Genomic DNA, 13,497 nt, shown 5'->3' with positions numbered 1-13,497 from the left:
CACTTCATGTCCCATTGTCTTCAAAAGTCTGTCCCTCAAAAAATCACTCTCAGAGCAGTGTCTGTGTGCATTAAAACTTCTCTGCACCTGAGCTGCCCTATAAATTTATCAGGCAGCAGTTCTGAACCTCAGCTGCCCAATAAATTGATCAGGGGGCATTTCTCATGAATGTGTGTGCCCAGGGTGTGCTGAAGTGGGATGTTACTCAGCCGATTGCCCTCTCCATCAGACATCACCTTGTGCAACAGCAGTAAATATGGATTAGGTGTCTGTATTTCCTGAGAGCAACTTTAAATCTGATAAATGTTTTAAACATTAAAGTGAATATATATTTATATTTATATCTGGAATTCAGTTTGTGCTTTAAGGCCTCCCTGAAGGATGATTTCATTGTTATTTCTGTGCTCAATGACTCGCACTGGATCTCATCAAGTCCACCCAAATATCCTCATTTGCTTGTACAGTCCTGGAATCTTTCCCCACAACCCTTCCTATCCCCCACAACCCCCTTATGTTTCCTATCCCTCCTAAAATAATCTGCTCACCTAGGAAATGATTCTGTCATCAAAATATTTAATCCTGATCCTCTGTGAATAAGGACAAAAGGCTGTATAGTAATTAAAGAGTGCTAGATCATTAATTATTGAAACAATTCCAGAGCTCCAATTAACTAAGCAGTGTTAGAGCACCAGCTCAGATATTCTGCTTTTTCTGGACAGAAAACTGTTAACACACTGGCATAACACAGGTTTGCACCAGCCCGTGCTCCTCATAGCAACTTTTACACATGGTTTGGAAAGCCAGTATGGACAAGGGCCCAGAGGCAACATGGATGAGACCTTTCTGTTGCAGAGATAAAAGGGTTTTGCCATATGGACACAAACAGGGCTGCTTGAGTTGGTTTTGTGGTGTTGGAGCTGGACGCGATGATCGCTGGGGGTCCCGGGGGAAATGCTGACATCCCTCAAGACCTCTGCACTGAAACAATGCCTGGAGAGGAGGAATTCTGAAAACAGCTGTAATTCATCATCCCCAGTGTAATTTATTTCTCCTTTGGGCATTACAACACAGCCCAGCATCAAAGGCACAGCGAGGATGGCGTGTGCATGGCTGTGGAGGACAGATTATGGACAAACAACTGCTCAAGATAAATGCCTGATGTCCAAAAGGAGAATAAACAAGTGCATTCTTCAACATGTAGGGAACACATAAAGCCTTTGGAAAAATTGATTAGTGGTAGGAAATGAGTGAGTTGGCCAGGCCTAAGAGATGATGAATGCAGTGAAGGTGAGGGAAGAAACAGCTTGGGTAGGAGGCCACTTTCTGACCTCCTACCAAAACTGACTGGGAGCTAAAAATTACCTGTGATGTAAGGGGAAAATGGGCTCAAGGACTAAAAAAGGGGTCTCAGTGCTGAAATATCACACTGAACTTTTTATGGCTCCCACTAAAATAAAATGATTTGTGAAAGAGGACTGTAGGGACTATATGGAAAAGGTCCTGGATCATGCATCCCATGGAGAGTGGATCCCATTAGCACTTGCTGTCTTCTCCAGTTCATTTTCTTAACTCTCCCTTTTTTACTTGACAGCTGCTCTCTGACCGCAGCTCAAGGTGAGATTTACTTCCCACTCACTGATGGCCTCTGTATCTCAAGAGGATTTCCCTTGCCCATGGAAGCCAGTCTCTGGATTTCCATCAGCTGCAGGCATTTCTTGTTTCCTTCCTCTCTGGAAACAAAAAGTAGGGCTGTGTTTATATTTATATATTATCTATATCTGTATCTATGTCTATTTATATCTATATTTAACTGCAGAACTAATGCATCCACTATGCTCCCTGATTGCACCTTTAACCATTCCATGGATATAAATCATGACATTCCACAAGCACAAAAATATAAGGGGCTGCAGTTAATGGGGATATAAAAAAAGCTGTGGTTTCTGACAAAGATCAGTTCATGTCACATGGGGCAGCAGAAAGCTGGACTGGCAAATAAATCTCTCACAAGAGAGATGACACAACATGTGCACAATAATACAACATATGCACCCACAGCCTCTTGAGCCTGGGGCTGCCCTGCCTTGTTTTTGACTTGATCTGAGAGAACTCCAAATTTCTCAGGATTTTTCTGCCTCGTGTCTCTGTGGGAACCATACAGTGTGGAGGTGTTTGTGTAGCCTTGGGCTCTACATTGAGCAGTTGGATTTTTTCCACTGAGAGAACATTTTTGATCAGTTTTATGAGTTATGGGTATAGATAACTCCATCTATCCCAGATTTAGACACAGCTTCTTGGCAGATATTTTAGTATAAAAAGACATTTTCTTGGAAAAAAATGCAACCATTTCATTAAAGATGTTTCAGTTTCTGGTTCTTCTCAGTTGCCTGGGTAAGTTGCAATTTATTTGAGCTGGGAAAGGGTGAACCTCTTAACCTCTAAGTGGTGATGATTAGAGCATATCAAATTTTTTTTTCTTTTCAGTTTCTGTGCTAGGCCAAAGCCTAATGTGGAAGGGTTTTCCTCTATTGTGGGAGCATTATCTCCCTGGGAAAGGTTTGGGAATTTTCTGAGGGAGAAAAACCTGCAACCCAAAAGAAAAGGGGATGTAGCATGGTGCAAAAAGGTGCGGTTGGAGTGTGGGAAACAATTTATATGAGAGCTTTGTATCTTGAAGACCTTTTATGGTCTTTTTCACTCAGGGAGGATGAAAAATTCACTCCAGGTTGGAGAGTGGCCACAGTGTCACCATGTGCAAGCCTCAACCATTCCACCTTCCAAACCTGGCTGTCTGTGGTAACTCTTGCTGTTTAGGAATCTACACAACAAACTGCTCTCCTTGCTTTATTGTGTTAGGGGCAATCTCTGGGACTGCCCTGAGGGATGTGCTGGCAGGGTGAGTGACTGGAGCCCAACCAAACAGCTGGAAGTGGCAGGTAATGCTGGAGTCTAATACTTGAAAACAAGCCTTACATTTAAAATAAAAATTTTTAAAAAGTGAGAAAATAGCAGCTTCCACTGTCCAAAGCCACACAGTTTCTGCAGAGGCATGGCATGGCTTGGCTGTAAAATATGTTGTTGTTTGATCCAGGTATCACTTCAGATTTCCTACCCCAGCGAGCTGGGGTCCTACACCCACATTTGTGGTGGAACCCTCAGCAGCAGCAAATGGGTCGTGACTGCAGCACTCCCCACACACCGGTGTGGGGAGGATAAAAACTGTTCAAATTCCTGTTCTGCTCCTCATTCTTGCTGCAGGTGGGAGCCAGGCCCTTCTCCTCCTCAGAGCTCCCCACTGGTGCCTGCGTTGCACAGCTGGACATCTCCCTGCTCACTTAATCAGGGGAGCTGGAAAACTCTGCTGGCTTCAGCCTTGATTTTACATATTAATCGCTGACTTCCTGGGAGTGGAAATCAAGCTGATTGCTGATTTGCATAAGAGGAGGACATTTGCATGAGTGCGAGCATTCCTCATGGGTTTGCATCCCGAGAGACCTGCACAGAGATGGAAAGATGGAACAAAAGGGATGGATTTTTCTTGCTCTCAAGCCCTGACACCAGACACCAGCAAGCCAACACTCCCCTTTAATTGTTCCTGCCTTTAGTGATTGCACTTAAAATAAAGTGTAACTAGCTGGTCCTTCACACTCTGCTCCAGAATTGTGCAGAAATGGAAAATGAACCTTCCTGTTCAAGACCAAGCTCAGCACTGCAGTAGCTGATGCTGCACCTTCAGTTTCTTCACCAGCAAACTGCAGGCAGCATGTGCCTGATTCATAAAACTGCTTAGAAACAGAATTTAGGTTTGAAAAGCCTTCTAAAATTATTGAGCCAGTCATTACCTAGCACTGCCAAGCCCACCAGTAAACCCTGTCCCCAATTGCCACATGTACACATCTTTTAAACACCTCCAGGGGTGGTGCCTCCACCACTGCCCTGGACAGCCTGTTCCAATGCCTGACCACCCTTTCAGTGAAGAAATTTTTCCCAATACCCATTGGCCATTTCCTCTCATTCTGTGCTTGTTACCTGGGAGAAGAGACCAACTCCTGCCTTGCTAGAACTCTCTTTTCGTGCAGTTGCAGAGAGCAACAAGGTCCCCTCTGAGCCTCTTTTTTTCCAGGGTAAACACCCCCAGCTCCCTCAGCTGCTAATTCACCAGCTTCCTTGCCCTTCTCCAGACCCACTCACAGCAAATTTGGCTACAGTGTACTGAAAATCCTGTGGTGGAGGGTGCTTTGGAAATTACGACACTGGTGGAAGGTCTGCGTTGTGCAGGAATTGCACTGCAAAGCACTCAGTGGGGAGTAGATTTTGCACCAATTACTCTGTGATTCATTTCCAGGCCCCCAGGAGCATCCTACCAGGTGGCTCTGGGTGAGCACAACCTCCTGGAGGGGGGTGGCACTATTGCATTTGGGGGTGACCCCTGTGGCAGAGAGGAAGGATGAATCTGACTCCATGTACACAGAAGGCTAATTTATTACTTTATAATACTGTATTATATTAAAGAGTGCTATACTATACTAAAGAATACAGCAAAGATAATTACAGAAGGCTAAAAAGATAATAATGAAAACTCGTGACTCTTTCCAGAGTCCCCACACAGCTTGGCACTGATTGGCCAAAGAGTGAAAAAAACTCACACCAGAATCCAATGAAACAATCACCTGTGGGTAAACAATCTCCAAACACATTCCAGATGAGCAAAACACAGGAGAAGCAAATGAAATAAGAATTGGTTTCCTTTCCTCTGAGGTCTCTCACTGCCTTTCAGCTTCCCAGGAGCAAAAAGGGCAAAGGAATCACGTTCAGAGAATGTGGATGCCACACTCAGTCCCTGGAGCTGCTGGGCCAAAGTGTGCCCCTCTCTCGTGTCCCCTCTCCTATGCAGGAGTGGCACAGCACAAGCTGCAGGAGGGGATGCTGCCAGTGTTGGACCACAAGATCTGCTCCCAGGAGGGGATCCAGGCAGAGGACACCGTGCTCTGTGCGGGTGGAGATGGTGTGAGGGCAGGATGCAGTGTAAGAGCTCTTATAATCAGAGGGGTTTCAAGCTGCCCTCTTTCTTTTTCCTTTCTCTCTCACCTTGCTGTGCCTCATGTTCTGGTTTTGCCAGAACTGAAGTTCTGGTTTTGAAAACCAGAAGAAAACCAGAATTGGAGTTCTGGTTTTGCCATTTCTCCACCTGCAATAGCTCTCCTGCAAATCCTGGCCCCTTTGCTGCTTTCTGCTGAATATCTTCTGAACCAGGCCTTCTCCACATTCCTCCAGAGACCATCGAGCAGAGAGAAAAACCTCCAGACCCTCAGGATGCACCCCTCCCCTCTGATTTTGGAGAGTAGATTGGCCCTCTCTCAGCAGCATGTCCCAAGGACCAGATCCTGGGGACAAGGGTGAAACTTTGGCACTTGCCTCTGTCCTGACCCAAAGGGTGAAGCTACAAGGGGGTTTGTCCTCTCTTCCAATGCTGCTGTGCTGCTGCACCCGAGCCAGGCTTTGCTGCCTCCTGCTTGTCACCCTGCTCCTTTCCATCCACTCTGTTTACAGCTGAGCTAGCTGCAAGTTTGGGCTACATCCCACACCTCCCTCTGGCCCAGCTTAGGGGGAAAAAGAAGATATTGTGAGGTTTCCATTATCCCAGAGGATCCAGGTGGCCTCAGCATCAAGGCAAGGGGGTTTGGCACGTGAAGTCAAGAAATACTTGTTACCTCTTCCTGTATTCCCTTCACTGCAAAGGTGGCTTCTAATAAAAGCCAGGCAAAACCCTTAAAAATTGTGGGAAAATATATTATATATGATTATGTAAATATAGGAATATAATATAGAAACATATAGAAATAAAGCAGGTTGTACAATTATACCTAATGCAGTTACAGATAATTATAGGTCTGTAGATGTTCAGTGTAATTTTTTGTGTGTGTGTGGCAGGTTGTGAGCCCAGGAAGAGCCTTTATCTTCTCACATATTTTAAGTCTCTAGTGCTCCTTAATCCTATCCAGATAATTTGGCTGAATATTTCCTTTCCTTCCTCCAGTCCAGGGAGACTCTGGGGGTCCTCTCCACTGCTACAGGGATGGTCACTGGGAAGTCCAAGGGATGGTGAGTTTTGGGTTAGTTCCCTACTTTAACACCTACCAGAAGCCCACAGTTTCCACACGTGTCAGCCTACATGGACTGGACCTGCAACATGAGTTGCTTCATGCCTGTGCATCCCCCCTGAAAGCAAGGAGTTGGCCAGAGGAATTTTTCATTTATTTTTCATTCAGGGTAATATTTTTTTGTTTATTAAACCATTAGAAGTGGAACAGGGAGATCTGGGGAAGTCTAAAACCAGGATATTTGATGCTGCTTTTGGTGTAGTCAAACAATTTTAAGGGAGCAGCTGCTGCCTCAGAGCTGAAATGCTCTGCTGAGGGCCACAGACAAAATTCAAACCAGGCAGGAACTGGGCTCCATGTCCAAAAAATTATCATCACCATTCACCCAGACAAAACCTTGCTGCAGGAAGCCATGGGAGGAATTAGCTGGATGGGAAATGCAGCAAACATAAAGCATCTCTGAAAGTGCAAATCCTGCAGTGCTGCACTATCCACACTCAGCTTTACATTTGGGAATGAACAACGAGTTCTTTTCTCCGTAAATAATGACTGGCACAAGGAGCAGCCTTTTCCCAGGCACAGGGGATGGTTTTGTGGAAAAGCCTCTGTAAATTGTGGGTTCTGCTGGAAAGAAAAGTGGGGAGAGGTATTTTAAATCAGTGTGGGGTAGAGGGAGGCCACTGTTGTCCATAAACCTTTTTGGGTGGGAATAGGTTGTTAGAGCATTCCTCTGGCTCATCTGGGAACAAACCCCTCTTCAGACCATTCCCTGGGATGGAGACATGCCTTATTCTGCCTCTCTGCTGAGTTAATCTGCTTTTTTGATTTCCAGGCAATGCAGAACAATGGAGGTTTCTAGAGAAGGATCACTTGGTGCATGAATACATGAAATAAAATTAAGTACCTGTGCTCTTTAACCCTCCTTTCATCCCTTCTGCACTCTGTGGGCTATTAACAGCAAGATTTGGCTAATATTGGTGTAATAAAGTCTCAGTGAGTGCAGCCAGTGACATGTTGGTGTGTTTGCTCTGCCTTAGGCTCCAGGTCCAACCCTGTCAGCAGGGAAGGAGGCTCAGGGAATTCCCAGCGTGTGACAGTGCCCTTAACCTGGGGCTGTCATTTTGGCACCAAACCTGCAGAAAATTGTCATGATGGATTGTTCTCCTTGAGGGGCTGCCTTAGGTTGGAAATGGGTGTGTGCGTTCTATTCCCATCTGTCAGAGCTGGGGCAGTTCTCCTCTGTTCATGGGGCAGTTTTCTTTATCTCTCCCACTGCCAATCCTCCCTCCAGGAGATCTCTGCTGTCCATGGCCACTGAGTGTCCCTGCAGGGCTGATCAAATTCCAGCATCCCATGGGGAGATGCTCTGCCCAGGGCAGGAGCCAAGCATTCCTACCTGGATACAATCTGAGCCTGGAACAGCACAGCAGCCTTTGCCCACTGCATTCCCAGAGGAGCAGCTTTCTCCTGCCCTGCATTCCCAGAGGAAGAGCAGGCCCATCTGCAGCAGCCCTGGAGCTGCAGAGGAAAACTGCAGCCTTGTGCAGGATCCCTGCTCCAGCAGAAGCACAGCTGGCACTGCAGGAGGGCTGAGCCCCCATGGGATGGGACTGTGCCACCACCCTGACACACAGGGCTCAGCTCCTGCTCTGACTCTGGCAGTGGTGTTCTGTATTACTACATTTTTATTTTTATTTTTATTTTTATTTTTATTTTTATTTTTATTTTTATTTTTATTTTTATTTTTATTTTTATTTTTATTTTTATTTTTATTTTTTCTTCCCTAGTAAATAACTGTTATTCCTGCTGCCATATCTTTGCCTGAGAGCCCCTTAATTTCAAAATTATAATAATTCAGAGGCATGAGGTTTACATTTTCCATTTCAATGGAGGTTCCTGCCTTCCTTAGCAGACACCTGTCTTTGCAAACCAAGCCAGGAGTTCCATAGGGATAACCACACCAGAGGCAGGGGTGGTCAGCTCAGTGCTCCAGGTCAGTGGGAGCAGAGCAGTGTGTGATGCTGCTGGCACCAGTAAAATGCTCCTGTCCTGACCTGTTCTCACAGCAGCCAGCAGAGGTTTTGCTTGCAGAACTGGGTTCTCTTCATATTCCCAAACAGCTTCAGTCATAAAGATACTCCTAAAGAGAGCACTTTCCTCAAGTGTATTGGCAAACTGAACCCATGGAAAGCACAATCCATCCAGCTTGTTCTTAAATTCACTCTGTGCAGGATGATTTTTTAAGACTGAGTCCATAGAAAAGGGCATTTCTGGTGCATGTTCTTCTAGGCAGGAAGCAATAAATTCTGTGTAAAACAATCCCCTGTGCTGTTAGGTGTGCAGAGGCCCTTATTCAGTCAGCTGGGCAAGCCTGTCTGCAGTGAATCATATTTCCAAATATTAAACACACAGCAGAGCTGGTAAAGGGGGGGAAGGGGGAAGACAAAGGAAAACATGTATGTGAACAATAAGGCAAGATTTGTCTTTTGATGGTCTGCAAAACCATCCCTGGAAGAGTTCAAGGCCAGGTTGGCTGGGGCTTGGAGCAACCTGAGATAGTGGCAGGGGTCCCTGCCCATGGCAGGGGGTAGGAATGAGGTGACCTTTTTGGTGTCTTCCAAGTCATTTTATGATTCTATAAACTACAAAACCATCCTCTTGGAAAACACAGGGAATCCCACAGCCTCCCCTCTCTCCTTTTTGCTGTGTGAGATGCGCATTTATGGATGAAGGATTTTGATTTAGCTCTTTAACAATTTTAAACCACCTATGTCCTATCTCTCCTAAAACCTGCACACACCTGGGGCACAGCACTATTTTAGCAAAATCCTCTCTCTTTGGGGAATGCACAATTCTCCTCTCCAGAAGCCACTAGAGGGCATTGGCCAACCAAGGGAATGTCACACACGGTTATCACCGACTGCTAAAGGAGTTTTTTGGGCCAAGAGTGATAACGTGCCATGTCTCAGCCTTGAACTCTGCCCTCTGTGTTTGCTTGCAGACCCACAGATAAGCAATGACACACAGGAGCTGCTTTTCACCCCTGTTTCCCAGAGCTTTGCTCTGCAAACAGTTAAATCTTCCTTATTATGGCAAATGAAAATGAAACCAGGGGTGTTTTCTGAAGGAGCAAAGTCCTGGCTGTATTCTTGGCTCCCAACTTTATTACACTGCACTTGGCAGTGTCTCCTGGGTGCTCAGTAGTTTGGCAGTTCCCCTCTTCTCTGACAAATTAAAAAACCCTGAATCTCATTTTTCCCACCCCTTAATGGTGCTGAGTGGCTCTTGCTCCTTTTAAGACAGCATGTGTGATTTCTGCTGCTACACCATAGAATCCCAGAATGGTTTGGGTTGGAAAGGGTCTTAAAGTTATCATCTAATTCCAGCCCCCCTGCCATGGACAGGGACACTTCTGAAAGAGCCTGGGTGTGCTCTGTCCCAGGAATGTCCCTTCTAAGAACACTCAGCAGCCAAATGTCAGGAGCTCGCTGGCACCTGAGACCTTGCCTGACTGTATTCAAGTTTCTCCTTCAAAAATAAGGAATTAAAAAGACACAAGGTCAAAGATTTTTTGAGAAATGACAGCTTACAAAAGGAGCCTCCCAAACAACTTCCAGAAATTACTCGGATGCTGAGAAGTGAAGTATTTCTGTGCCTGATGCCTGGGCTGGGGGTCTAACCCTGTGTGCTTGGTGTGAGGGGGGTTGGGATGTCACAGGGGGTCCCAATTTCTCATCAGCCTCTGTCCCTGGCCAGGGCTGAGCAGAGCTGGGAATCACTGGGGATGTTCCTGCTGCTGGGACCACACCAGGAGTTTAGGGAGTGTGCACATGCCTTGCCACAACCCAAACCCCCCCAGCCATCCCCTGTTTGTCCCCTGATGTGACAGCAGTGACAGGCTGTCCCTGCTTCTGCCCTCAGCTGTGCAATGACCCCTGTGTTCTCCAAGGGAATCAGCTGCTTGGAAGCTCTGGCCACAAGCTGCCCTGAAATCCAGGCTGGACATTGCTCCTTTAAATCCTTCCTCCACACAAACAAGTCCTGGACCTGTTCCTACAACTGGCAGGAGGAGAAACCTCAGGCTGTACCCACAGGAGCAGGAGAATCAGGTGCTGGAGACACACAGCTCTAATTCAGGGTCATTATCACGTCCCCGGTGCCAAGAGCAGAGTTTTCTTTCTGTGTTTTGCTGACAGGAACAGCTTGTGCTGCTCAGCCATGATTTATTGTGTAGGATAAGAGGGAGGCAGGAGCTGGCAGCACATGGTCAGGGCATGTGTGCCTCTCCTGTGCCTCCTTTCCCTCTCACCATCCAAGTGCCTGGCTGGAGCTGCGTGTTCCTCAGCTCTGCTGGGCAAAGCTCTGATCCCAGGAGCCCACCTTGGAAAGCCTGTGGAAAATGCAGAGCCCCAGAGGATTTACTGTGTGGAGATCATAGGTTTAACAGCAATATAATATCCAGTGGTACTGGGGAAACACAACTGGGCAGTGTTATAATGCTCATAGGAATGTCCACCTCCTTTCCCCCAAAACTGAGAGGTGAGGGTGCAGCTGAAGCAGGGAATCAAGCAGATTTTGGAAAACTGGTGCTGCCCACGTGTTTATGGAGAGCAGAAAAAGGAGATAACCGTAGCAACAAGAGAATTAGTTCCTGGGGGCTGGCTCTGCCAGGTGTAGGGTGCTCTGGTGAGGTGTAAGGCTGGCTGCAACACTTTGAGATATTTTGGGAGGGGAGGCTGCTGATGCTGTGAAACAGGGGATGCACAGATCAGATATAGGGGTCAGTGCCCTTAGAAAAGTCTGAGAAAGTTCTATCCCATTATATCCATCCCATCCTTCTGTGTCAAAGGGTCACAGCTCTCCTGAGGTCCCTTGTCATGTCACCACCCCCATGGGGATGTCTTCATACCCTCGAGCACCTCAGCTGGCCCAAAATGCAGCAGAGCTGGGGAGCTTTCAAGTCACACAGAGCTGAGCTCGGCAATAGGGCCCCCAGCCACACCATGGCTGCAAAAAATGTTCTGGTGACAGACATCTCCTCACCCAAATCCTACCCTGGCACTGCTGTCCTTTATCAGGATAACCCCAAAATCTCTGCAGCTGAAATCACTCCTTCACCAATCAATTCTTGCTCACTAGCAGCAAAAGTGATGGATATTTGGGAGTGTGGCTACAAGGGGCCCTGTTGCCTCCTGACAGCCATTCAGCCTTAATTACCAGAGAGTGCTTTGGGATGCTCTGACTATGAAAAGCACTTAGGTACCATTAAGTTCCCATCTCTATTTACTCCAAAGTAGTAGCCAAGTATTTATTTCCAGGGTAATGTAATAGATAATAGTTTCCTTTGCAGAGGATCTCAGGGGAGCAGGTTTGTTTTGGAGGGAGAACCTTGAATGTTATTAATTCTGTAATGTTTTAGCCCAGCATGTGGCTCATGTGGTCTGCAGGGAACCTCAAGTTTTTCAGCCTTCTCAGCTGGGCTGACTAAAAGCCTTTGTGTTTGTGACAGAATATTTCAGCTCTGTGGTTGCAGGTATTCTGGTTTTGGTGGGTTTCATGCACCTACTGATGTAATGGAGTCAGGCATGTCCAGCACATTTTGTCCTCACTCAGCTTCCCTGGTCAAAATAGAGGTGCATCCATCGGGGGTGGGGGAGTTTGAGCATTTTCCTTCTGGAGATGGTTTCACTCAGCTGAGGATGTGTGTGCCAGGCCAAGCCCCAGGACACCCCATCTCTCCTCCAAACCCCAGTGGGCCATTTAAACTGTATTTTGTTTTCTTTTACTATGATATCTTAGTGAGATATGTGGTGTGTCTGGTCCCAGAGAGGAGGACAAGCATTGCCCAGGAGCGATTTGGCCAGCTGAGAGGCTGGGAGGAGGCAGCTGCCCAGTAGATGGCAATACTGCCATTCATTCAGCAGCAGGCTGGGAGGGGTAAAACAAACTGATGGGATTGTGTGGATTAAGCAGCCCTGGAAATTCCCAATGGTTGCAGCTGTGGAGGAGAATCATAGAGTCATCTCCTGGTTTGGGTTGAAAGAGACCTTAAAGATCATCCAGTTCCCACCCTCTGCCATGAGCAAGGACACCTTCCACTAGACCAGATTGCTCAGACCTTTGTCTGTCCTGGTCTTGGACAATTCCAGGGATGGGGAGTCCAGAACTGCTCTGGACAGCATCTCACCACCCTCGCAGGGAAGAATTTTCTTCCAGTATCTAATCCAAACCTTCCCTCTTTCATTTGAAAGCCATTGTCCCTTTTCATTTTAAAACCATTGACCCATCACTCCATGATGTTTTCCCAAGTCCCTCTCCAGCTCTCCTGTAACAACTTTAGGCTCTGGAAGGGGCTTTAAGATCTCCTGGAGCCTTCCCTTCTCCAGGTGAACACCTCCAGCTCTCAGAGCATCCTCATGGCCCGGAAGCAGCAGTTTATCACAGTTTCTCTGCCGAGAGGAGTTTACCTTTCCCTTGAACCGTGAGGCCAGAGGAGTTTCTGGGCTGGCTGGGGACGGTCCCTCTGCGAGGTGCTGCTGTTAGAGCCGTGCCCACCCTGCTTTCACAGAGCTGCGCCTCGGAAGGGGTTAAACCTGCTGCAACCCACAACTTTCCTCGGCAGGGCTGCAAGCAGCCAGCTGCCTGCACACAGACCTGTCCCAGCCCGGCGACACCCAGCTGGCACTCCCGCCCCACTTGGCACCGAGCTCCTTCCCATCCCCGGCACCGCTGATTCACCGACCCCGAATAAACCCGCTCTCCCCACCTTGCCTGGGGCTCACCACCCTCTTTATTTCCATTTATTTCCCTTTCCTTTCCCTGTTACTCATCGCTGGGTGCCGAGGTGCCAGACTCCAAAGCGTTCTGTCCCCTTCGGGGTGGCGGAGCTGCTCCGGAAAAGGGATGAGTCACTCGGCGACCCGGGGACGGGAACAGGCTGTGACGCCAGCCTCGGTGACTCCACAGCTGGCGCCGTGCGGGAATGCAGAGTCCCGAGCTTTTCTCATAAAATGACGGAGAGGATGGACTTTAACTCCGTCAGAGGAAAATTGAAAAAAACAAAACAAAACAAAATAAAACAAACAAGCCAGGAGCTGCAGGGCAAGGTGAGGGCAGGGGTGTTGGTCTTGTGCTTGCCTTGGAGGCAGGAGATTTTGAAAAAAAAAAAAAAAAAAAAAAAAAAAAAAAAAAAAAAAGATATAGATATATATTATAGATATATATATATAATTTTTTTTTCTTTTTTTCTTTTTTTTTTTTTTTGTCGTTTGGCTGATAGAAGGAAAAGGGCAGGTTTGTAAACCGTGTCTGAACCAGCGTGACACTGCAGTAGGTAAGGGAGCCTTAGATCTTCTGCAGAGGCAATAAAAGCATCTCAGGTGATGCATTCCCGGGG

Source organism: Passer domesticus, chromosome 1 (genome assembly GCF_036417665.1).
Source record: "Passer domesticus isolate bPasDom1 chromosome 1, bPasDom1.hap1, whole genome shotgun sequence".
NCBI lineage: Eukaryota > Metazoa > Chordata > Aves > Passeriformes > Passeridae > Passer > Passer domesticus.
Note: the sequence above shows the minus strand (reverse complement) of the source record.